Consider the following 26,333-nt stretch of genomic DNA (forward strand, 5'->3'; position numbering starts at 1 on the left):
ATGGTCTGTCTCCTCCCAAACCCACTCCAGTCCCAGCCAGCTCCACCCATATGAGCCCTTGGGGATACAAACCCTATTTAGAAGGGACCATCCATTTCCCATCTTTGTGGGCCTTAGTGAACATGGCTACAGGTGCAGGGGTGAAGCTAGAGCTGTTGTAACTGCCAGGCCAGCAATGCCTGACCTACATCTCCACGGTTGGTTGCATGCAAAGAAAAATACCAGGGATTTCCGTTGGTGTTCACCACATGCAGCTGCCAAGGGAAGGCTGGGCCTTCTGAAGGCCTGTTGTGAATAGGGCAAGACAAGTGATAAGCTGGCTGGGATAGGCAAGAAGGCTGGCCTCTAAATTATTTACTGGCTCAGGGGACCTCCCTAGATTTTAGAGACTCTATATAATTTTTACCTGCTTTCTACCAAGGTCCTCCATTAAAGCTTTGTTTTTCTTCTTCCAGTATATTTTTATTAAGAATTGAGAAAGACAGCTGGGCGTGGTGGCTTACGTCTGTAATCCCAGCACTTTGGGAGGCCGAGGTGGGTGAATCACGAGGTCAGGAGATGGAGACCCTCCTGGCTAACATGGTGAAACCCCGTCTCTACTAAAAATACAAAAAAATTAGCCGGGCGCGGTGGTAGACGCCTGTAGTCCCAGCTACTTGGGAGGCTGAGGCAGGAGAATGGCGTGAACCTGGGAGGTGGAGCTTGCAGTGAGCCGAGATCGCGCCACTGCACTCCAGCCTGGGTGACAGAGCAAGACTCCATCCCCCCATAAAAAAAAAAAAAAAAAAAATTGAGAAAGAGAGAGAGAGAAAGAAGATTCTATCTGGAATAAAGTTCCCCAAACTAAACAGTTGTTCTTATTGTAAACCACTGGCATTTGCAGTGAGCCTCTAGTTCCCCACAGAAAATAGGCAATTTGAAAGTTCCACATGGTCAGGTTCAAGAAACGTGAGCTTACTCCTGCTTTGTGGTGGCTCTATTTGGCTATGGTCTTGTCAATTAAGCACTATGGGCCTCACTTTTCTCATCTGACCAGTGTGGAGGATGGATCAGATGATCTCTAAGCCTTTCTCTCCAGCTTCAAAGCACTAAGACCCTATCCCCCCGGCCTTTTTTTCCCCCTCAAGGGAGCAGTGGAGTGTAAGGGAAAAGTAAGCTTTTTTGGCAGACAAAAGACTGAGTTCTAATCTCAGCAATGCCATTTATTAACTTACTGTGTAACAATGGCAACTCACTTCCCCTCTGGGGGCACCTTATTTTCTTCATATATAAGCCAAAGACCCAAAAGTGCAGTGAAACAGGGACTCTAGCAAGCCTTTGGCATTATTTTTATGCCTCCATTACATTGTTCATCCATTAGCATATCCTGGCCTCCCAAAGAACCTGTTCTTTACTTGTTGCTCTGACTTGCGAACCCCTGTCCTTGAAAATCAACAGGTTCCAAGAGCTATGCCATAGGAGCCGGAATAGCCTCTGGGTCCCCAACCCCCTTCTGATGTCAATAAAAAGATCACTGCTCTTTATTCAATGTTTTGTATATGCCAGGCCCTCATGTGTGTTTAAAACTCTTATTTTATGAAGACATGGACGTTAATGATCCTACGCTATTATTTTATGACTCCAGCCTGGGTTTCACCATATTTGAAAAAAGAGTGGAAGTAGCAAGCTGTAGTATCTTAGAGATGTTACAGCCCCACTTCTTTGTCTTGTGTCCTACTCAGGCTTTCTTTTGTTCACATCCGGTCCATCCTTCTAGGTTCCCGTTACTTGGAACCTCCAGGCCACCCAGCACGATACCCACAGTGCTCTCCCTGAAAGGTCATGGAGTGGAGGGGTTCAGAGTCCCAACTTTATCACTTATTTGTTGTGCACCTCTGGGATGATGACTTAAACTCCTGAGTCTCAGGATCCATGTTTATAAAATGGACATAAGACCTATCTCATAATGCTCAATGCATGTTTGCTAGCTATTTAAATTATGTTATGCCTCCTTTCTCCTCTGAATTTCTCTAACCCTTATAGTCTTTTCCATTTACTTTGACACTTTCAGTTTCATGATTTAAGTTGTTGAGAGCTAGGCTTGTACTTTAGACTTCTCTCCCACTGCCACAGTGAGCACATGACAGGTGTTCGAAGAGCACCTATTATACGCGTGGGAAATGGGTCCTTTTTGAAGTGGTAACAGTGTGGGCCATATCCGATAATCAGTCACCAATCTTCAGGCATCATGTGGCTGCCCACTCTTTGGCTACTCTGTGCTAAGTACTAGCAGTACAGGTAGGGAGTAAGGGGTAAATGGAAACTACAAGTCTCCTTTAAAACAGTGTGAAGTAGAGAATCCAGACTTACCTTCCAGAAAGGGCCTCAAACAATAAGGAAAAGTAAAAAAAAAGGCAGAGAGAGCCAAGGGAAGCCCATGGAGACCATAGTTAAGTGAGGGCTTTTGAGTCCAATATATTGGATTTGTATTCTGTCCTTACTATCATTTGACATTAGGATTATAATTTAACTTACTTTACACTCAGTTTTCTAATCTGGACAACGAGGACAATAACATGTTTCCCAAGAAGGATTATTGTGAAGATTAAAAATACCACATTGGCCAAGTATGGTGGCTCACACCTGTAATCCCAGAATTTTGGGAGGCCCAGGAAGGAGGATCATTTGAAGCCAGGAGTTTGAGACCAACCTGGTCAAGACAATAAGATCTCCATCTCTACAAAAACAAAACAAAACAAAACAAAACAAACTACAGTGTGCCTTACAGCATCTTGCACATGGCAGGCACTCAATAAATAGCAGCAACTATACTGTCATTAGTAGATTAAGCACAGATGGATCACCCGTAAAGGACCTTCTGATGGCCAGTAGATGCACACTGAGAACCAGTGACTTGAGGCTCTCTATAGCAAGTGAAGCTCTGAATGGAGAAAATCTCGGCTGGGCACGGTGGCTCACGCCTGTAATCCCAGCACTTTGGGAGGCCGAGGCAGGCGGATCATGAGGTCAGGAGATCAAGACCATCCTGGCCAATACGGTGAAACCTTGTCTGTACTAAAAATACAGAAAAATTAGCTGTGTGTGGTGGCACGTGCCTGTAATCCCAGCTACTCGGCAGGCTGAGGCAGGAGAATCGCTTGAACCTGGGAGTCGGAGGTTGCAGTGAGCCTAGATGGCCACTGCACTCCAGCTTTGCGACAGAACGAGACTCCATCTCAAAAAAAAAAAGAAGGCCGGGCGCGGTGGCTCACGCCTGTAATCCCAGCACTTTGGGAGGCCGAGGCGCGCGGATCACAAGGTCAGGAGATCGAGACCACGGTGAAACCCCGTCTCTACTAAAAATACAAAAAATTAGCCGGGCGCGGTGGCGGGCGCCTGTAGTCCCAGCTACTCAGGAGGCTGAGGCAGGAGAATGGCGTAAACCCAGGAGGCGGAGCTTGCAGTGAGCCAAGATCGCGCCACTGCACTCCAGCCTGGGCGACAGAGCGAGACTGCGTCTCAAAAAAAACCCAAAAAAACAAAAAAAAAAAAAAAAAAGAAAAGAAAAAAAGAAAATTCTCAAACTCTTTCCCTGGGAGGGAGGCAGGCAGCTCAGTGTAGACCAGAGGCCTCTGATCAGACATATGTGGGTTCCTCATAGCTTCCACGCTGGGTGTTTTGTGGCCAGTTACCCTTTCTGAGCCTGATTCCTGTATTAGACAATAAGACCGTATGTTTTTCCTCCTGAGAGGCAGGTAAGGGTGTACTATAAGAGCACAGGCGTCAGAGGATTGAAACCTGTGCTTAATCCTAGCTCTGCCACTTAATAGCTGGACCATTACCATGGCACCTTGTTTAACCCTTCTGAGCTTCACTTTTCTCATCTAAAAGCCTTCCTCTTTGAGTGGTTATGAGAATTATCATATAATGTGCCTGTGCCTGGCAAACAGTAACAATTTCACTTGATACATGAAAGTGTTTACCTTATATCCAGTGCCAGGTACAGGAAGGCACTCAAGATATGTGCTGATGGCTGGCGCGGTGGCTCACACCTGTAAATCCCAGCAATTTGATAGGCTGAGGCGGGCGGATCACCTGAGGTCTGGAGTTTGAGACCAGCCTGGCCAACATAGCGAAACCCCGTCTCTACTAAAAATACAAAAATTAGCCCGGCAAGGTGGTGGGCACCTGTAGTCCCAGCTACTTGGGAGGCTGAGGCAGGAGAACTGCCTAAACCCAAGAGGTAGAGGTTGCAGAGAGCCAAGACTGTGCCACTGCACTCCAGCCTGGGTGACAGAGCGAGACTCTGTCTCCAAAAAAGGAAAAAAGAAAAAGAAAAAGAAAAAGAAATGTGCTGAACCAAACTCTATACTTGGGTGGAAGGCTGTTCAGAAAAAAGATACTCCTGTAAACTGGTACCCACTGCTATGGGCCCAGGCTAACTAACCCTACTAAAATCCCAAGTACACATACCCTTTGCCCCCGTAATTCCACTTTTAGGGATTCATCCCCCCCAGATATACTGTATTCATATATGGGCCAAATGACAAATATACAGGGCTAGTCATTGAGTGTCACTATTATAACTGCAAAAGACTGGGGAAAAAAATGTGTCTACCAATCGGAACTGGTTAAATAAAGTATAGAATAGTGCCCTGTGTAGAATACCATGCAGCATTAAAAAGACTGAGAAAGCTTTTATGTACTGACACAGAAAGATCTTAAGAGATACAACTCTGATATTTGCATCCTATGACAACAAAATAACACCACTATTTGTATCGACCACACTAGGGTTGCTGCCATCTCTGACCCCTTGTCTTTGGATGCTGTTAAGCTAAAAGCGGACCAGGATCCATGATGAGGTTCCTCTATCCTCTGGGTTAAGTTTGTCCAGGTAAAACAATAGGGAAAGAAGAATACCATTAAAATAAAAATTGGCTGGGCACAGTGGCTCATACCTGTAATATCAGCACTTTGGGAGGCCGAGGCAGGAGGATTGCTTGAGGCCAGGAGTTCAGGACTAGCCTGGGCAATACAGCAAGACCCTGTCTCTAAAATTAAAGAAGAAAAGGAAAGGAAGAAATGGGAAGGGGAGGAGAGGGGAGGGGGGAAGGGGAGGGGAGAGGGAGAGGGAGGGAGGTGGAGGAAAGGGGAGGGAAGAGGGAGGAAAGGAAGGAAGAAAGCTGGGTGCAGTGGCTCATGCCTGTAATCCTACTAACACTTTAGGAGGCTGAGGCGGGTGGATTGCTGGAGTCTAGGAGTTCGAAACCAGCCTGGGAGACATAGTGAGATCCTGTCTCTACAAAAAAAAAAAAAAAAAAAAGAAAGAAAGAAAGAAAGAAAGAAAATAAAAATTATCCCATGGTGGTCCTGGAAGAAAAAAGGGAAGGTAGGAAACTTAATCCTAGAGGAAGTAGTAGTAGTCAGGCTCTAGGAGAAGGGCTGGCAATGGCCTGAAAATCCCCTCCCCAGTCTTTCCTTACCAATCTCTCTCCTGTTTTATTTAAAATCAGTCTCTTCCATGCCTGCTAAGACCGCTTTATCAGGAACTCCTGAAAGCAGACAGAGACTAAATTGGCTCTGAAAGAATACAAATGGCTAATAAAACGTTACGAAAAGATGTTCTACCTCACAAGTAACCCTGGAAATAGTCCTTGGATATTTTTAACTTTTTCCTCCCCCCGTGACAGGGTCTCACTCTGTCATCCAGGCTGGAGTGCAGTGGCACAATCATGACTCACTGCAGCTTCAACCTCCCGGACTCAAGAGATTCTCCCATTTTAGCTTCCCAAGTAGGTAGGATTACAGATGTGTACCACCACAAACGACTAATGTTTTTTTTGTTTTTTTTGAGAGAGACAGGGTCTCACTATGTTGTCCAGGCTGATCTCAAACTCCTGGGCTCAAGCAATCATTCCACCTCAGCCTCCCAAACTGCTAGGATTACAGGTGTGAGTTACTGTGCCTGGCCAATTTTAAACTTATTCTTATGAGTATATTTAATCATGTACAAAAGTAGACAGAATAAAACAAACCCATCATTCAACTTCAACAAGTATCAACTTGGTGCCAATCTGATTTCATCTGTTCCCCAACCACTACCTCTCTCACTTGGGTATTATTTTGAAACAAATCCCACACACAGGTCAGTATGAAGTCCTCTGTGTTTTTAGACAGAGTCTCTCTCTGCTGCCCAGCCTGGAGCGCAATGGTATGATCTCAGCTCACTGCAACCTCCATCTCCTGAGTTCAAGCGATTCTCATGTCTCAGCCTCCTAAGAAGCTGGGATTACAGGCATGCGCCACCATGCCTGGCTAAGATTTGATAAACTCTTTCTCACATGCTGGCTTTGAGAATTGATTGAAAAGTTAAAAAAGAAAAAAGGAAAAAAAGCCCCAACTTTTTCCCAAAGAGGGTACCTTCGTTCATTATGAAATATCAATACAGTAGGCCGGGCACGGTGGCTCACGCCTGTAATCCCAGCACTTTGGAAGGCCGAGGCGGGTGGATCACCTGAGGTCAGGAGTTCGAGACCAGCCTGGCCAATATGGTGAAACCCTGTCTCTACTGAAAATACAAAAATTAGCTGGGTGTGGTGGTGCATGCCTGTAATTCCAGCTTCTCGAAAGGCTGAGGCAGGAGAATCATTTGAACCCGGGAGGCAGAGGTTGCAGTGAGCCAAGACCGTGCCACCGTACTCCAGCCTGGGAGGCAACGAGACTCTGTCTCAAAATAAAAAATAAAATAAAATAAAAATAAAATAAAATAAACAGGCCAGGTACAGTGATGCCCGGCGAACAAATTAATCCTAGCTACTCAAGAGGCTGAGGCAGGAGAACTGAAAGACTATATTTGTAACATGCAGAGACAAAGTATTAGTATTCAAAATATATTTTAAAAGCCTACAAACCCTAAGAAAAAGTCAAATCAAAAGGAAATGGAGCAAGGACTTGAACATTTTACAAAGAGGAAACATGAATGGCCAACAGATGTAAGAAAAGATTCACAGCCCCACTTGTAATCTGAGAAAAGCAAATTAAAACCACAAGATACCATCTCACACCCACCAGCTCCATAAAAATTTAAGTCTGACCATATCAAGTATTAACAAAGAGGTAAAGTAATGGAAAACCCATATGCTGTTAGTGGCTGTGTAAATTCAAACAAACACAGGAAAACAATCTGCCATTACCTTCTGATCAAGCAATTCCACTTCTGTGTAAACCCTACAAGGATTCTCAGTGAGGTCCCAGGACCAAGAGCGGCAGCATCAGCTGAGAAGTTGTTAGAATTGCAAATTCTGCTGGGCGCGGTGGCTCAAGCCTGTAATCCCAGCACTTTGGGAGGCCGAGACGGGCGGATCACGAGGTCAGGAGATCGAGACCATCCTGGTTAACACGGTGAAACCCCTTCTCTACTAAAAAATACAAAAAATTAGCCAGGCGCGGTGGTGGGCGCCTGTAGTCCCAGCTACTCGAGAGGCTGAGGCAGGAGAATGGCGTGAACCCGGGAGGCGGAGCTTGCAGTGAGCTGAGATCCGGCCACTGCACTCTAGCCCGGGCGACAGAGCGAGACTCTGTCTCAAAAAAAAAAAAAAAAAAAAAAAAAAGAATTGCAAATTCTGAGGGCCCCAACCCTGACATACATAATCAAACACTTTGGGGGTGGAGCCCAGCAATCTGAGGTTTAACAAACCTTCCAGGTGATTCTGATGGGCAGCTAAAGTTTGGGAACCACTGCCTGGGAGAAACTCTTGAACATGTGCATGTGCAGGAGACACAAACAGTTTTCATAACAGCATTGTCTGAAATAGCAAAAACAAGCTATTTGTTATTTGGTTATTTGGGAACAACCCAAATAACCACTGACAGCAGAATGGATACACAGCTTGAGATATAATCATAAAAAAGGGATATGAAAATGAACAAATTATGCTATGCAAGTAACATGGATCTCAACCTTGAATGAAAAAAGGAAAACTGCAGACCATAAACAGAGTAATACCTAAATGAAGTTTAAAAGTATGCAGAGGCTGGGCGCAGTGGCTCACGCCTGTAATCCCAGCACTTTGGGTGGCTGAGGCTGGTGGATCACGAGGTCAGGAGTTCAACACCAGCCTGGCCAAGATGGTGAAACCCCATCTCTACTAAAACTACAAAAATTAGCCAGGCATGGTGGCAGGCACCTGTAATCCCAGCTACTCGGGAATCTGAGGCAGGAGAATCGCTTGAACCTGGGCTGCAGAGGTTGCAGTAAGCCGAGATAGCGCCACTGCACTATAGCCTGGGCAACAGAGTGAGACTCCGTCTCAAGAAAAAACAAAAAAATTAGTCAGGCATGGTGGCGTGCACCTGTAGTCCCAGCTACTTGGGAGACTGAGGCAGAAGAATCGCTTGAACCCGGGAGGCGGAGGTTGCAGTGAGCTGAGGTCGTACCACTGCACTCCAGGCTGGGCAAGAAAGTGAGACTGTCTCAAAAACAAAAACAAAAAAAAGCATGTAGAAGAATATCCTATATTGTTCAGAAATATATACCTACATATATATAGTAAAACTTAAGAAAAAAAAAAAAAAGGCAGCCAGGTGTGGTGGCTCACACCTGTAATCATCCCAGTGCTTTGAAAGGCTGAGGTAGGAGGATCACTTGAAGCCAGGAGTTCTAGACCAGCCCAGGCAACATAGTCAGACCCCCATCTCTTAAAAAAAAAAAAAAAAAGGCCGGGCGCGGTGGCTCAAGCCTGTAATCCCAGCACTTTGGGAGGCCGAGACGGGCGGATCACGAGGTCAGGAGATCGAGACCATCCTGGCTAACACGGTGAAACCCCGTCTCTACTAAAAAAAAAATACAAAAAACTAGCCGGGCGAGGCGGCGGGCGCCTGTAGTCCCAGCTACTCGGGAGGCTGAGGCAGGAGAATGGCGTAAACCCGATTGGCGGAGCTTGCAGTGAGTTGAGATCCAGCCACTGCACTCCAGCCTGGGCGACAGAGCGAGACTCCGTCTCCAAAAAAAAAAAAAAAAAAAATTCAAAAATGAGCTACTTCGGAGGCTGAGGCAGGAGGCTCACTTGAGCCCAAGGGTTTGAGGCTGAAGTGAGGTATGATCATGCTACTGCACTCTAGCCTGGTTGACATGGTGAGGTATCACAAAACAAAACACAACTCAGGAGTATGGATGGTGGGGTAGCTATGATTGCAGAGGGGTACACAAGGGGCTCTAAGGTACTCACATTTATTTTTGTTTGTTTTTAGAGACGAGGTCTCCCTCTGTTGCCCACACTGGAGTACAGTGGCACGATCATAGCTTACTGCAGCCTTAAACTCCTGGGCTCAGGTGATTCCCAACTCAACCTTCTGAGAAGCTGGAGTTATAGGTGTGCACCACCATGCCTAGCTATTTTTTAATTTTAGTTTTTGTAGAGACAGTGGTCTCACTATGGTGCCCAGGCTGGTCTCAAACTTCTGGCCTCAAGCAATCCTCCTACCCCAGCCTCCCAAGTGCTGGGATTACAGGCATAAGCCATCATGTAAGGCAGACATATGTTTGATTATTTATTAAACTGGGTGATGAGTTTACAGGTGATGATTTTCCTATTTTTGAAATTGTACATATGCATTAGATATTCTCTGTTGTATTTATGATAGATTTCTTAAAAAAAAAAAAAAAAAAAGTGTACTGAAACAGTGCAATACTCTGAGCCAGAACTGTAACCACTAACTTAACATACGCAGTGTCCAAAGGGTTAAGCCTGTTTCTCTGCCAGTGGGTGGGAGGGCAGGCAGCAGCTGGGGCACAGTGGGAGTTCCTGGCTCCAGCTGGCTCCAGCCTGGATGGAGCACCACGCCCAGGAACTGGCACCTGTAGGGGGGGCTTCTGGACAGGTGGCACCTGTAGCCCTTGGTGACCTGATACGTGTGAGAGGCTGGGCCCAGTCAGATGGGTGGTGGGCTCCTGTCAGAGCCCCTCCATCTGGTAAGGAAGTTTGCTGGTGGCAGCTTGGAGCTGGTGAGAAGGGGAAGAGGGTCTAGGACACAGGATGGGGGTGGGGAAGGAAGTGGGTGGGCTGGGCTCAGATACCAAGGGAGGGTGGTGGGATTAGCACCTGCTGAGAATGAGATTAAGTTTCTTGGGAAGGGCTCATCTATCTAATGCTCCCCGAAAGCTGTCTCCCTGTGGCTTTTCTCTGCTGGACAGATGGTGTCTGAGCTGCCTCTTGGAGGGTGGGCTCCTTGAAGGGGTGGTGGAGGTGGAGTGCGACCTGCTGCCTGCTTTCCAGAGGACCTTGAGGCCCTGGGACTTCTTGCTTTCCAACAATAGTAATAAGGATTAGAGCTAACTCTTACTGAAGGTTTACCATATGCCAGGCATTGTCCTAACCCCTTCATACAAATTACCCCCATTTAGTTTTCACAGCACCCAACTGCCTATCATCTAGACGGTAGGTTTACATTGAAGGAAACTAAGGCTTGGTAAAGTTAAACACTTACCCAAAGTCAAACAGTAAGCAGGGCCTGGTGGTGCACCTATAATCCCAGGAAGACTGAGGCGGGAGGATCACTTGAGCCCAGGAGTTTGAGACAAGCATAGGCAACATAGTGAGACCTCACCTCAAAGCAACAACAAAAACAAAACAGTAAGCAAACTAGGACTTGAATGCAGGCAGTTCAACTCCACAGCCCTCGCAGGAAATCACTATTAGTCAAGGCATCTTCCCCTTATTAAATGGCAGTAAGGACTTTCCAGTTTCTTAAGCCAAAAACTTGGACTCTTCTCTCTCTCTTATCTTTTATCCAGCAATCATCAGCAAATCCAGTTGGTCCAACCTTCAAATTATATCCAAGCTCTGACCACTGCTTGCCACTTCCACCACCCCTCTACCCTGGTATAAACTGCTGTTATCACCCACCTGGCTTCTCACTGGTTTCCTGCTCCCGCTCTTACCCATAGAGTTTGTCCTCCACACCAGAGAGATCCTTCTAAAACCTGTCATTTCTTTGCTTAAAAATCCTCCATGCCTTTCCACTGCCCTTAAAGCAAGGTCCCATGTGGCCCTGCAAGACTTGGCCCCTGGTGACATCTCAGACCTGATTCCTACCACTGGCTTACTCTACTCTGGTCACACTGGCCATCTTGCTGTACTTTAATATGTTGGAGAGTCTTTTTCTGTACTTGCTTTTTAAATTTTTTTGAAACAGGGTCTTGCTCTGTCACCCAGACTAGAGTAGAGTGACAGGATCATAGCTCACTGCAGCCTCAAACTCCTGGATTTAAGCCATCTTCCTGCCTCAGTGTCCCGAGTAGCTAGGACTACAGACATGCACCACTATGCCCAGCTAAACTCTGGCTTTGTCACTCTGGCTGATCTCAAACTCTCAGCATCAAGTGATCCTCCCACCTTGGCCTCCCAAAGTGTTGCGATTACAGGCGTGAGTCACTGCACCTAGTTTTTTGTTTTACAACTTGCTGTTCTCTACGTCTACAACACTATTCCCCAAATATCTGCACAGATCATGCCCTCACTGCATTCAGATCCAATGTCACTTTATCAGAGAAGCCTTCCTAACTACCCTACCCTTCCTTTTCCCATCCCTAATCCCTTTTCCCTGCTTTATTTTTTCCTATAGCCCTAAATACTACCTCACATGTTATTTATTTTTTAGAGGTGGGGCGTCACTATGTTGCCCAGGTTGGTCTCGAACTCCTGGGCTCAAGCAATACTCCCACCTCAGCTTCCCAAAGTGCTAGAATTACAGGCAAGAGCCACCATGCCTAGCCCTGACATGTTAATTTACTTAGAATCTGTCACCCACATTGTAATGTCCACTGGGTGAGAACAGGGACTTTGGTTTATTCAGACTGTATGTCCAACCTTTAGCTCAGTCCCTGATATATGGCAGGAATTCCATAAATACTTGTTAATGAACAAATGAATGAATGACCACTATTCCTCAGGAAATGACTCAGACTCAAATGGGAGCAAGGCTGCCTGCGTGTCCTTGGCTTTCTCAGCCCTGATGACCTTTGGTACCCCATGGCAGTGGTCAACATCCTTTCCTATTATGAAATGTCCTGGGTGCATAGCATCACCACTGTGTCATCTACTTGTGCATGTACCCATGCACACACACAGGGACACAAAGCTGGAACAGGGCTGGTTTTGAGAAGGAGTAAGCCTGGGCAGTTGAAACCCAGGTTCAGTGAACTCTGGGGCATTTATTTCTAGGTGACTGTGCTTGCCACTGCTGGCCTACCAAGGTCTCCCAGTCGTCTGCCCATGCACTGTATACATTTTGGCATTTATTCTCATGAATAAAGTGTCATTAGAGGCCAGGCACTGCTGGCTAATGCCTGTAATCACAGCACTTTGGGACGTCAAGGTGGGAGCACTGCTTGAGCCCAGGAGTTCAAGACCAGCCTGGACAACACAGTGAGACCTTGTCTCTACTAAAAATTAAAATAAGCTAGTCGGCCAGGCACAGTGGCTCACACCTGTAATCCCAGCACTTTGGGAAGCAGAGGCAGGTGGATTATTTGAGGTCAGGAGTTTGAGACCAGCCTGGCCAACGTGGTCAAACCCCGTTTCTACCAAAAATACAAAAACTAGCTGGGCATGGTGGCGAGTGCCTGTAATCCCAGCTACTCGGGAGGCTGAGGCAGGAGAATCACTTGAATCCAGAAGGCAGAGGCTGCAGTGAGCTGAGATCACGCCACTGCACTCCAGCCTGGGCAACAGAGCAAGACTCTACCTCAAACAACAATAACAACAACAAAAAACTTAGCTAGACATGATGGCACATGCGTATCTTTTAGCTTCACTATTTTCACATGTAAAATGGATGTCACAGGGTATATGGCTCCTTGGAATATTACATGAGATAACATATTTAAATCATTCAGCAGTATATTTAGCACCCATGGAATGCTCAATGGATGGTAGCTCTGTAGATCAGTTCTCAATAGAGGGGCAGGCCATTAGATATGCTTGGGGAAGACTTCCTGGAAAAGACTGGCTTGGTACTGGACTTTGGAGCCCGGATAGGACATACATGAATGTTGGCTGGAAGGAGCCTATTCAAATGGAAGAGGGAAGAGGACAGGCTTTGGATGCTGGCAGTTAGCTGTGTAATCTTTTAACAGGTGACCTTTTTTTTTTTTTTTTTTTTTTAAAAAGACGGAGTCTTGCTTTGTCACCCAGGCTGGAGTGCAGTGGCACAATCTCGGCTCACCGCAACCTGCAACCAATCCCGGGTTCACGCCATTCTCCTGCCTCAGCCTCCCAAGTAGCTGGGACTACAGGTGCCCACCACCATGCCTGGCTAATTTTTTGCATTTTTAGTAGAGACGGGGTTTCACCGTGTTAACCAGGATGGTCTCAAACTCCTGACCTCATGATCCACTCGCCTCAGCCTCCCAAAATGCTGGAATTACAAGTGTGAGCCACCGCACCCGGCCTAACAGGTGATTTTACCTCTCAAAGTCTCAGTTTTCTTCTCTGTAAAATGTAGATAGCACTGCAGCACACCTCAACAAACTGTTGGGAGGATTAATGAGGTGCTATACTGGTAAATGGAAACCACTGAACAGAATCCCCAGCATGTGCTGTTGCTGTTTCTTATTTGGCAGAAGAAATTGCCTGGGCAAAGGCTGGGAAGTAGGATGTAAGAGAGAACAGCTATTACTCATTCCCTCTCTCACATCTGCCATCATCTCTCACCTAGACAACAGTAACAGCCTCCTTCCTGAGCTCCCTGCTTTTGCCCTTGCCCTCCTCTAATCTGTTATCTATCTAGTTACTGGTGATCCTTATTTATTTGTTTGTTTGTTTATTTATTTATTTTGAGATGGAGTCTTACTCTGTTGCCCAGGCTGGAGTGCAGTGGCGCAATCTCATCTCACTGCAACCTTCACCTCCCAGGCTTAAGCAGTTTTCCTGCCTCAGCCTCCCGAGTAACTGGGATGACAGGCACACGCCACCACGCCTGGCTAATTTTTGTATTTTTAGTAGAGATGGGGTTTCACCATGGTGGCCAGGCTAGTCTTAAACTTCTGACCTCAAGTGATTCACCTCCCTCGGCCTCCCAAAGTGCTGGGATTACAGGGGTCAACCATCGTGCCCAGCCTGGTGATCCTTTAAAAATGTATGTCGGACTGTCATTTTTGGTTCAAAACCCTCCAATGACTCTTTTTGCTGAGACAGGATTTCGCTCTGTCACCCAGGTTGGAGTTCTGTGAGATGTGTTCATAGCTCACTGCAGCCATGAACTCCCAGGCTCAAGTGATCCTCCCACCTTAGCCTTCTGAGTAGCTAGGATTATAGGCATGTGCCACCATGCCTGACAAATTTTTTATAGAGATGGAGGTCACACTGTACTGCTCAGGCTGATGTTGAATTCCTGGGCTCAAGTGATCCTCCCACCTCAGACTCCCAAAGTGTTGGGATTACAGGCATGAGCTACTGTACCCAATTTTCTTTTTTTTTTTTTTTTTTTTTGAAGACGGTCTCACTTTGTCACCTAGGCTGGAGTATAGTGGCATGAACATGGATCACTGCAACCTTGACCTCCTGGACTCAAGTGTTTCTCCCATCTTAGCCTCCCGAGTAGCTGGGAATATAGGTGTGCACCACCACACCTAGCTAATTTTTGTATTTTTTTTTGTAGAGACAGGGTTTCGCTATGTTGCCCAGGCTGGTCTCAAACTCCTGAGCTCAAGCAATCTGCCTGCCTCAGCCTCCTAAAGTGCTCGGATTACAGGCATGAGCCACCACACCTGCCCTTTTTTGCTTTTCAATTAGTGAGTCAAGGGGAGATCTCCAATAGATATCCAATAGTGTGGTGGCTGGTCTGCTCTGAAATGTAAGCAGTTTTTTTTGTCCCCTTGACCAGACTCTAAAAGTCTTAAGGTCAAAAAGTCCACAAATAATGTTTTGTTTACCCATCCTGCAGTGCTGGGCCTAAGCCTCAGACTTAGGCAAAGGAGATCAGAAGGGTCACATGGCTAAAAGTAGGTGGACGGGAGGGAGTCGGGGAGGGCCTTCCTGTGAATCCTCCTGCCTCTCAAGGACAATCTGTTCCCTTAGCTTGAGAAGACTTGAGGAAAGCTTTTGCCACGAGCAAGCTTTTAAAAACCTTTTAGCTCTTTAAAAGCAGCAAGCACTGTTCCAGCCATGACCCTGCAGACAGGTGGAACACCCATACTCCAGCCTCATTCTGAAGAGACTTGCAGAGCAGGAAGGAAGGGGTAATGACTTTCAGTTCCAGTAATGTATCTAGAAGCAGCAGCTGATTCAGCTAGATGATGTCACCTTCCCAAACCTCCTGACCAGCAGCTGAGATGGTAAAAGCAGGAAACAGGGGATACTCAGCTGGCTAAGTCCGAACATGCCTCTGGCAAGGGCCTACAGTAACCCCAGGCTCTGGAGGCAACCTCCTGAAGATGAGAAGAAAAAGTCCTCTCAGTTGGGAGGACAGTAGGTATCCTTCAAGACCCTCAAACCAACATGCTTCTCCAACTCTCCTTTTGCTAAGCAGCTTTCTGCACATCCAACCAACAACCCTTCATTTATTCCAAGGGTGGAACAGTGGAAAGAAGCCTGGCTTCAGAGCCAGCCCAATCTAGGTTCAAATCCAGGATTCACCATATAAAGCTGCAGGACCCTGGCATGCAACTTCACCTCTCCAAACCTGAGTTTCTTTAGTGGAAAAGAAAGTAGGGCTAATGGATCATTTACCACACAGTCTAGGTGAGGGGATTAAACGAGAAAATGCATGTAGAGTGCTGACATGGGCTAGGTGCTCAATAAATGGTAGTCACCATTATCCCATTGGATCTCTGCAGAGGAGATTTGAAAGATCACCTCCATCTATAACACAAAAGGAAACAAAGGTACCAACTAGACCCAACGGTGTCAAAGCTGAGTATCTGAGTGGGCCCATGCATAGAGTTGCTTCCCCAGATATTCCATTACTCATCTTCATTTTCTGTACAGCAATTAACCCATTCTCTGAAATAATCTTATTTGTTTCTTGGGCTAGCTGTCTCTCTCATTAAAGTAAGAGTTCTATAAGAGCAATGTCCTTGACCTTGTCTTGTTTATCTTAGCATCTTCAGCACATAGCACAGGGCCTGGCACATAGTTGGTGCTCAATAAACATCTGCTGAATCGCCAAATGAATAGCAGCACCTGGGATGGCCAAAAGCTAAACTGATAATGGCCCCACACTTACTCCTCTCCTCACTATTAGTTGAAGGCTCTGGCTCCCATTTCGGCAGCTGCCATTGCCACCTGGGAATCAGCAGCCCAACCAGTGGCCAGGATGGGCATTAGTCCCTAGGCATGACCTATCTATTGGGATACCAGGGCTGCCAAGGTGGGTCCTGAAACCTCCCCCTGGCACTTGAAGATCCTACAAACCTGGCTCTAGCTGACCTTTTTGGATTTATTACCTAATAAAAGAGTCCCCTCCACATATGCCTAAAACTTGACTGCCACTGCTCACAGGTCTCTTCTTGAGAGTTGGTCTCAGCCTGCAAATCTCAGCTCACGTCGACTCTCCTACTGGGAGTTACAGCCCCTTTGTTCCCTGCTTTGTGGTAAGGCTTGGTGCAAACCTCACCTCTTCTGTGGAGTCCTTCCCTCATTCAGCATTTATTGTTGGCTTTTACAAGATCTCTTTTCATGTATATTATGTCTTTTCTCTCTAATTCAATTGGAAGTATCTTGAGAGCAGAACTGGGCTTCCAATGGCAATATCTCAATTAATAAACCTTCAACGGAAAAGACTCCTTGAAACAAAGTTAGCTAGGTCCCGAGAGGACTGGAGAGGGGTCTAGGCTCTTCCCCGCTGGACCAGGCCCTTTGGCAAAAACAGGAGATCCCGCTGCCTCAATCCAGGAGACCAGCTGATGAGGCAGGAAGGGAGCCAGCAAATCCTAAACTATGATGTGCAGTTTGGGACAATCCCAAGGTCATCTATGTAATTAGATTTTTTTTTTTTTTTGAGATGGAGTCTTGCTCTATTGCCAGGCTGGAGTGCAGTGGCGCGATCTCAGCTCACTGAAACCTCCGCTTCCTGGGTTCAAGCGATTCTCCTGCCTCAGCCTCCTGAGTAGCTGGGATTACAGGCACATGCCACCACGCCCGGCTAATTTTTTGTATTTTAGTAGAGACAGAGTTTTACCATGTTGGCCAAGATGGTCTCGATCTCCTGACCTTGTGATCTGCCTGCCTTGGCCTCCCAAAGTGCTGGGGTTACAGGTGTGAACCACCATGCCCGGCCTGTAATTAGATTTTTAAAAAACCATCATTTTAAATGAATCTGGGCAATATTTAGTTATAAAGAATGGCAGAAAAACTGCTCAGTTCAAAGGACTTTTGTAACATACATTTGTGTGAACTAATTTTAGTTTTGGCTCTTGTCTTCTTACCCATATTTTCCTTTCACCTGACTCCCTTAGCTACATTATCCTTTTGGTTGTATGAATTTTCCTAAGTTGCTTCCAACTCTTTGTAAAACAGAGCAAGGTTCCAATAAAAAATAAGAGTTGGTCCAGTGGTACTCTTTTTCTAAGTGGTACAGTGGTATATATAAAAAATGATGTTCCAAACAACTCATTATAACAGTTAAGAGTAAGTGGCAAAAATAATGCATGTAAATCACTGAATACAGTGCTTAGCACTTAATAAGCATTCAAAAGTAGGATGAAAGAACACTATTAATTCTCATTAGCTTCTCTTCTCTGGGCCTCAGTTTTTTCATGTCTTAGGTTTTCTTCATTTGTTTAATCATTTATTCAAAAACTATTCACTGAATGTTTACTACCTGCAAAGAACAGCTGCAGACACTGGAGATACAATGATAAACAAGCCGAACTCCCTATAATCATGGGGTTTATATTCTAATAGAAGAGACAGACAAAAACAAGTAAACAAACAAAAAGAAAATTCCAGGTACAGGTTGTTGCTATGACAAAACTACAAGAAGACTGGAGAGGAATTTAGAAGTAGCATGGCTACTTTAAACTGAAGGCCAAGGAAAGTCTCTCAGAGGAGGTGACCAGCAAGCTGAACCCAATGTAGGACTCAGAAAGGAAATACTAGGGGCAGAACATTCCAGGCAGAGTGAAGAGCAACTACAAAGGCCCTTGGGCAGGAAGAAGTTACGCCAGGATCCAGGAGCAGCAAGGAACCCATATGGTTTGAGTGGAGTAAGGGAGAGACGGAATGATGGAGGGGCAGCCAGGACCAGATCACAAAGGCCTCAGAGGTTGGTAAGAAGTCTGGGTTTTGCTGAGTGCAGTGGATCACAGCTGTAATCCCAACACTTTGGGAGGCTGAGGCGGGCAGATAATGAGGTCAGGAGTTTGAGACCAGCCTGGACATCATGGTGAAACCCTGTCTCTACTAAAAATACAAAAATTAGCTGGGCGTGATGGCAGGTGCCTTTATTTTTTTATTTTTATTTTTTATTCTTTGAGACGGAGTTTTGCTCTTGTTGCCCAGGGTGGAGTGTAATGGTGTGATCTCAGTTCACTGCAACCTCTGCCTCCCAGGTTCAAGCGATTCTCCTGCCTCAGCCTCCTGAGTAGCTGAGATTACAGGCATGTGCCACCAAGCCCGGCTAATTTTGTATTTTTAGTAGAGACGGGTTTCTCCATGTTGGTCAGGCTGGTCTCGAACTCCCAACCTCAGGTGATTTGCCCGCCTCAGCCTCCCAAAGTGCTGAGATTACAGAGGTGAGCCATTGTGCCAGGCCAGTGGGCACCTTTAATCCCAGCTATTCAGGAGGTTGAGGCAGGAGAATCGCTTGAACCCGGAAGGCGGAGTTTGCAGTGAGCCGAAATTACGCCACTACACTCCAGCCTGGGCGACAGGGCGAGACTCCGTCTCAAAAAAAAAAAAAAAAAAAAGTCTGGGTTTTATTCTAACTACAGTGGAAGACCACTTGGAGGGTTGTAAGCAAAAGTGCAGTAAGATCTGAACTTGGTTTTTATTTTATTAAATTTTTTGAGACAGAGTTTCACTCTTGTTGCCCAGGCTGGAGTGCAATGGTGCAATCTTGGCTCACTGCAACCTCCACCTCCTGGGTTCAAGTGATTCTCCTGCCTCAGCCTCCCAGGTAGCTGGGATCACAGGCATGCGCCACCATGCCCGGCTAAATTTGTATTTTTAGTAGAGATGGGGTTTCACCACGTTGGTCAGGCTGGTCTGGAACTCGTTACCTCAGGTGATCACCCGCCTTGGCCTCTCGATACGCTGGGATTACAGGTGTGAGCCACTGCTCCTGGCTAATTTTTTGTATTTTTAGTAGAGATAGAGTTGCATCATGTTGGCCAGGCTGGTCTCGAACTCATTACCTCAGGTGATCCATCTGCCTTGGCCTCCCAAAGTGCTGGGATTACAGGCGAGAGCCATCACACCTGGCCTGAACTTGGTTTTATTTTTATTTTATTTTTATTTTTGAGACAAGAGTCTCACTCTGTTGCCCAGGCTGGCGTGCAGTGGTGCAATCTCGACTCACTGCAACCTCCGCCTCCTGGATTCAAGTGATACTCCTGCCTCAGCCTCCAGAGTAGCTGAGATCACAGGCATGCACCACCACACCCGGCTAATTTTTTTTTTTAATTTTTAGTAGAGACGGGGTTTCACCATGCTGGACAGCCTGGTCTCGAACTCCTGATCTCAGGTGATTTCGCCTGTCTTGGCCTCCCAAAGTGCTGGGATCATAGGCATGAGTCACTGAGCCCAGCCCTGAATTTTTTTTTTTTTTTTGAGACGAGTCTTGCTCTGTCACCCAGGCTGGACTGCAGTGGTGTGATCTCGGCTCATTGCAACCTCTGCCTCTCAGGTTCAAGCAATTCTCCTGCCTCGGTCTCCAAGTAGCTGGGTTCTACAGCATCTACAGGCCCACGCCACCACACCTGGCTAAATTTTATAATTTTAGTAGAGATGGGGTTTCACCATATTGGTCAGGCTGGTCTCAAACTCCTGACCTCAGGTGATCCACCCGGCTCAGCCTCTCACTGCACCCGGCCCTAAATTTTTTTTTTTTTTTTTTGAGACAGAGTCTCTGTCACCCAGGCTGGAGTGCAGTGGCCTGATCTCAGCTCGCTGCAACCTACGCCTCCCAGGCTCAGCCTCCCACTGCACCCGGCCCTAAATTTTTTTTTTTTTTTTTTTGAGACAGAGTCTCTCTCTGTCACCCAGGCTGGAGTGCAGTGGCCTGATCTCAGCTCGCTGCAACCTACGCCTCCCACGTTCAAGCGATTCTTCTGCTTCAGCCTCCCGAGTAGCTGGGATTACAGGCATGCACCACACCCGGCTAATTTTTGTATTTTTAACAGAGACAGGGTTTCACTATCTTGGCCAGGCTGGTCTTGAACTCCCCTCATGATCCACCCACCTCGGCCTCCCAAAGTGCTGAGATTACAGGCATGAGCCACCACGCCCGGCCTGAAGTTGCTTTTTAGAAGACCACTTTGGCTGGAGTATTGGGCAAGAATGATTTTCTAAGGTCCCTTCCCAGCTCCAATCTTCTGACTTTTCCCCTGTCATTCTAGGCTCCCATGAACTGGTTGCCTGAGCAATAAAGACACAGATTCTGGATTAGAGTGACTAAAGAGCTTAGAGTGGTTCCTTGCCCTTGGCCAGAGTAGGGAATCTGTGTCACCTTGTTCTGCAGGAGATGGAGGAAGTGACTCCCTCAGGGAGGGGTGGGAATCCCTTCTTGGAAAACATCCTCAAACCACCTGTATTGTTTCTGCCTCCTGTGTGGAAGTTTCTGCCAATGACACAGTGCTCTCTGGAATGCACTCCCCACCCCCAACGCACACACCCAATCTTCCGTTTACAAAGGCATAGCTGTACTTTGCATTCCTCCTAGGATTTAGTTCAAAGCTAGCCTACAGGAAATGGTCGATAAAGAGTTACTGATTGATTACTAAAGAGAATATTCTCAGTCATTAAGCAAATATTAATGAGTTCTATGAGTATTAATGAGTTTTATGTTGGTCTCTAGGGGTGCAAGGTGATTAAACGGGTTTCTAGTCTTCACTGAGCTCAGAATTCAGTGGATAGACCAAAAACCAGAGACGACTACAATGTTGGATACAACAGTTGTAACAGCAACATTTACTATGGCCTTCCTTATCCAGAGGTAGGACAAGTTGGCTTTGGAGCCAGACTACCTGGGTTCAAATCATGGTTTTACCACTTACTGGCTGTGCATCTTTGAACAACTTCCTTAACTTCTCTATAGGAATAATAAGAGAACCTACCTGAGTGGTACTATTTTGAGAATTCAACGAACTATCTCATATAAAACGCTTAAGTGCAAGTGCTCCATAATGTTAACTATTACTAAAATTACCTTAATACCTGTACTGGGCCGGGCGCGGTGGCTCAAGCCTGTAATCCCAGCACTTTGGGAGGCCGAGACGGGCGGATCACAAGGTCAGGAGATCGAGACCAGCCTGGCTAATACGGTGAAACCCCGTCTCTAATAAAATATACAAAAAAAACTAGCCGGGTGAGGTGGCGGGCGCCTGTAGTCCCAGCTACTCGGGAGGCTGAGGCAGGAGAATGGCGTAGACCCGGGAGGCGGAGCTTGCAGTGAGCTGAGATGCGGCCACTGCACTCCAGCCTGGGCGACAGAGCGACACTCCGTCTCAAAAAAAAAAAAAAAAAATACCTGTACTGTATGATCTTACATACATCCTTACAAAAGGTTCTTAAATCCTTACAAAAACCCTATGAAGTATTATTATTATCCCCATTTTTCAGATAGGGGGACTGAGACTCAGAAACGGAAAGGAATGCACCCAAGATCTAACAGCTGATATGGAATAGAGACCAGATTCAAACTCAACTCTGATTCCAAAGCCCATACTTCCAATAACAAAATGATCCCCTTCTCATAAAGACCCCCAGCACAGTGCCTAACACACAGCAGAGACTTTATAAAGGGAGCTATGGTTATTATGTCATTGTCCCTGGAGTTTCCAGCTGTAGATGCTGTAGAACCCAGAGGAGGGGGCCTCTCTTTCATCCTAAAGGGATCTGAGAAGGGTTTAAAGGTGCTGGGAGTTCCATAGGTTTCCCTCACTGGGGCCTGGGATACTAATATGGAACCTACACTAGCACCACTAAATCAGACCCAGAAAGTTTCCCCAGGTGTCCAAACACCTGCATGAACAGGCAGGCAGTTTCCTCTAGGTTGACTTCTTGTCTGGTCCTACACATCTCTCAGTTTCATCACTCAGCCACCAGCCACAGGGCCTCATGTGTGCACCTGCTGCTTGACCTAGTCCCAGGAGACACTGAGCCTTAGAATTGGGCTCCCTCTCTGGACCTTGCCCCAAAGGGCTATTGCTGAGTGACTCCCTGGGACTTCCCTGACATGGTAACCCCTAGGGCTCCAATTGAACGTGGGTGCTGTGAGCAAAGGGAAATTCTTTGGAGTAGCAGATGGAGAGTGGGTAGAACAAGAGGCAGTTGTTCTGGATCAGAGATAAGCATGGGTCATCAGAGCTATACTATGGGTCTGGATTTTATGTTTAAGCAGCACTGATCCTGGATAGTTCAGAACCCCCACACTGAAGTCCAGCCTAGGCAGGTAAGGACCTCCTGGAGCTAGGTGTTAATACTCATTTCTATTTCACATCTGAGTCATATTCAGAGTCTGGCCTTGCCTGGTAATTTGACTGCAGAAGGCAACCCATGGCTGCATCAAGGCACCTCAAGCCTCATAGAGAGAGAAAAGGGAAAGACTCAGCATTTGGTGAGCTTTTACTCTGTACTAGGCACTGTGTAAGTGCACTTTACATATACCATTAATTATTAGGAATGTTTATTAACCCAGTCACTAAACACTCAGCCACCAAGTACTAGGCCCAGCAGTAGCTGTTAAGAGTGAATAAGACAGAGTTTTTATCCTCAATAAGCTCAGAGCACCTCATTTAGTCTTTCTCCCAACAACCTTCTGAAATGAGTATTACTTCCATTTTATAGATCTTCAGGTTTACAGAGGGAAAGTAACTTGTCTAAATTCATGAAGCCAGTTAAGTGATAAGATATTGCTTCCACGCAAAAAATCCTTGTTGACTGAATGAATGAATGAATGACACAGCTATGGCTGTGACTTTAGTCAAGGAGTAGCAACAAGACCAAATATTTATAGTTCTCAAAGTGCTTTTTCATCTATCATCTCTTTGGGCCTCCCTGCTAGCCCATGAGGGAGGCAAGGCGGGTGTTATCTTTCTTCAACATGTGAGGCAACAGGCAGAGCTTGGGCAAGAGGCTTGAGGCCACAGAGCAAACAAGGAGTGAGTGGGGCCATCCTGGAAAAACTCCAGAGTTCCCACAATGCCATGTTTTAGCATTCAAACACATGTCAAACACCTACTGTGTGCCAGGCATGCTCCTACACACTTTAAATATTTAACTCATTAAGTCTTCTACTAAGTCAACAAACAAGGAGGTCCCTGGGAAGATAAAACAAAATATGGGCCGGGCGCGGTGGCTCAAGCCTGTAATCCCAGCACTTTGGGAGGCCGAGACGGGCGGATCACGAGGTCAGGAGATCGAGACCATCCTGGCTAACACGGTGAAACCCCGTCTCTACTAAAAAATACAAAAAAACTAGCCGGGTGAGGTGGTGGGCGCCTGTAGTCCCAGCTACTCGGGAGGCTGAGGCAGGAGAATGGCGTGAACCCAGGAGGCGGAGCTTGCAGTGAGCTGAGATCCGGCCACTGCGCTCCAGCCTGGGCGGCAGAGCGAGACTCCGTCTCAAAAAAAAAAAAAAAAAAAAAATTTTGGCCCATTGCCAAATGCCTAGTCAACAACACTAGCCAAACCTCTACTGTGTACAAGGTATGATTTGGGGTCCTTGTAGAGAAGGTAGGGGACAAGGTTGTGAGCCAAGGCCCCAAGCTTCAGGTACCTTAAAATCTCTAAACACTTGGTCCAAAGATATCCACATATTCTGTCAGCCTGAAAATTCACTCTTGGACAACAGCAATGACAACAATTTGCTTACCAGTGATTGCAATGTGACAATAACAGTAATAATAGTAGCTTGTTATACTAAGTAATTACTATATGCTGGGTTCCTTGGTAAGTGCTCCATGTATCTTTTCAACTGTTTCATGCTCTCAAGAGTGTTTCAAGAAAAGCACTGTAGGCTGGGTGCGGTGGCTCACGCCTGTAATCCCAACACTTTGGGAGGCTGAGGCGGAAGAATCACCTGAGGTCAGGAGTTAAAGACCAGCCTGATCAACAAGGAGAAACCCTGTCTCTACTAAAAATACAAAATTAGCTGGGCGTGGTGGCGCATGCCTGTAATCCCAGCTACTCGGGAGGCTGAGGCAGGAGAATCGCTTGAACCTGGGAGGCAAAGGTTGTGGTGAGCCGAGGTCACACCATTGCACTCCAGCCTTGGCAACAAGAGCAAAACTGTCTCAAAAAAAAAAAAAAAGGGCCGGGCGCGGTGGCTCAAGCCTGTAATCCCAGCACTTTGGGAGGCCGAGACGGGCGGATCACGAGGTCAGGAGATCGAGACCATCCTGGCGAACACGGTGAAACCCCGTCTCTACTAAAAAATACAAAAAACTAGACGGGCGCGGTGGCGGGCGCCTGTTGTCCCAGCTACTCGGGAGGCTGAGGCAGGAGAATGGCATGAACCCGGGAGGCGGAGCTTGCAGTGAGCTGAGATCCGGCCACTGCACTCCAGCCTGGGCGACAGAGCGAGACTCCGTCTCAAAAAAAAAAAAAAAAAAAAAAAAAAAGAAAGAAAGAAAAGCACTGTATATGGTTATCTCTTTTTCATACATGAGGAAACTAAGGCTGGGAAAGATTAAGTATTTGCCAAGGATAACTATTAAGCAAGTGAGACTCACCAACTCAACACTGGTTTGTCAAATTTCATACCTGACTCTTAACAACGATGGAATTTCTCCCAAGGAGGCAAGGCAGACACCAGGAATACCAGGAGCAGCTGCTGCCTGAGAGAGTGGGGGGCCTCCAGAGCCCCCAGAAGAGTTTTCCTAACCCCTTTCCATCAGGTTTTAACATCACACTGAGATGGGGAGGTAAGGAAAGAATGGTTAGGTGTGCTCGATCTATCCTCAGAACAACAAGGGTCTGGCCCTCTTTGTTGACCCTCAAGGGAAGACGTTTATGACCTCCTATTTGTCACTCACTAACCCTCTAGAGAGAAACGGAAGGGGGCAAGGGCATGGGAGTATTTTATCCCTGGGGTTGGGGGCACACACAAGGGAAGAAGCAGCAGCCTTACTGGCTCTTTCCTCCTCTGGGCAAGAAGCCTGTACACGTGATATGGCGTGTGTCATTCACATGGAACCCCCTTGGGGAAATGCCAAGGCACCTTTTGGACCCAAGAAGCCTCAGAGAGGAGAGACTGGCAAAGCCCTGAACTGCAAGCTAAGCTGACAATTTCTAAGCATTGTAACTAGGTCATCAGGTTCCTGGAGAAGCCAGCTGTGGCTGGGGGATGGGGAGGAAAATTTTGCAGCCTACCAAGATCCCTACTTCCCTTTAGGCCCCACCCTCCCTGAAATCTGCACCTGCTCCCAAACTGACCCCTCCCCCCAGCTGAGCCCAGCTGTCAACGGCTCACAGTGCCCCGCCCCTACCTTCCTTGGGCCAGAACCATGGGGGCCTCTTGGGCAGGAGGTACCTGATTGCCACCTGAGCTTTTCAGAGAAGGAGCTGTGGGGCAGGGAAGGATTGGCCTCTCCTGGAAGATATTTCTTGCTCCACCAGGGCAGCAAGAAAGTTAGGCCCCTTTGGGCCTACCTAGGGTACCCTTCCTGGCACTGTCACTGCAGGTGGCAGGAGACAGGTGATGTTTACCCTGCTGAGGCCAAAGTTGCCAAAAGGCTTCAATCAATCCTTTGAATCTGCACCTGGCCTTGAGTCCCAAAATAACAACCAGGGCAGCTTACCTGATCTGCAGGTTGCAGGTGCCTCTGGCTTTTCTCTCTCTGCAGCTCTGCCTGCTGAGCCCTGGCTGGCAAGAAATTCTTTTTCCCAGGGGTTACTGGAGACCTGACTGCATCCCACAGATGCTCTGGGCCTCTCCCCATTGGGCCCACCTCTACCATCAACCATCCCCATCCCTCTGTCCAGAGGGCTCTGTCATCAGCCACCTGCTTTTTTCCCTGACCAGCTTTTTTGCTGACACAGACTGTCTTCGGCTCTAGCCAGTCTGCCTCCTCATCATCTCCCAAATGCTTCATACATACTCCACCCTGGGTGTTCTGTCTGGGTGGTTCTTACCCATCTGGCCTGCTCGTCTGTGTGTGTGTGTGCGCGCGCGTGACTAGCCTGATCTTT

General features: G+C 46.9%; 1 protein-coding gene and 1 long non-coding RNA gene across 14 annotated transcripts in view; both read right to left on the minus strand.

Annotated features, from left to right (window-relative positions):
- The window catches only part of BCL2L1 (BCL2 like 1), a 62,188-nt gene that overhangs the window by 20,054 nt on the left and 15,801 nt on the right, over positions 1–26,333 (minus strand). The window lies entirely within an intron of this gene.
- On the minus strand, positions 19,415–24,454 carry LOC141407908 (uncharacterized). The gene is made up of 2 exons (XR_012419231.1): positions 21,670–24,454; positions 19,415–21,356 (listed from the first exon to the last, which is right to left on the minus strand). It is a non-coding gene; the product is annotated as an uncharacterized lncRNA (long non-coding RNA).

Source organism: Macaca fascicularis, chromosome 10 (assembly GCF_037993035.2).
Source record: "Macaca fascicularis isolate 582-1 chromosome 10, T2T-MFA8v1.1".
Lineage (NCBI taxonomy): Eukaryota > Metazoa > Chordata > Mammalia > Primates > Cercopithecidae > Macaca > Macaca fascicularis.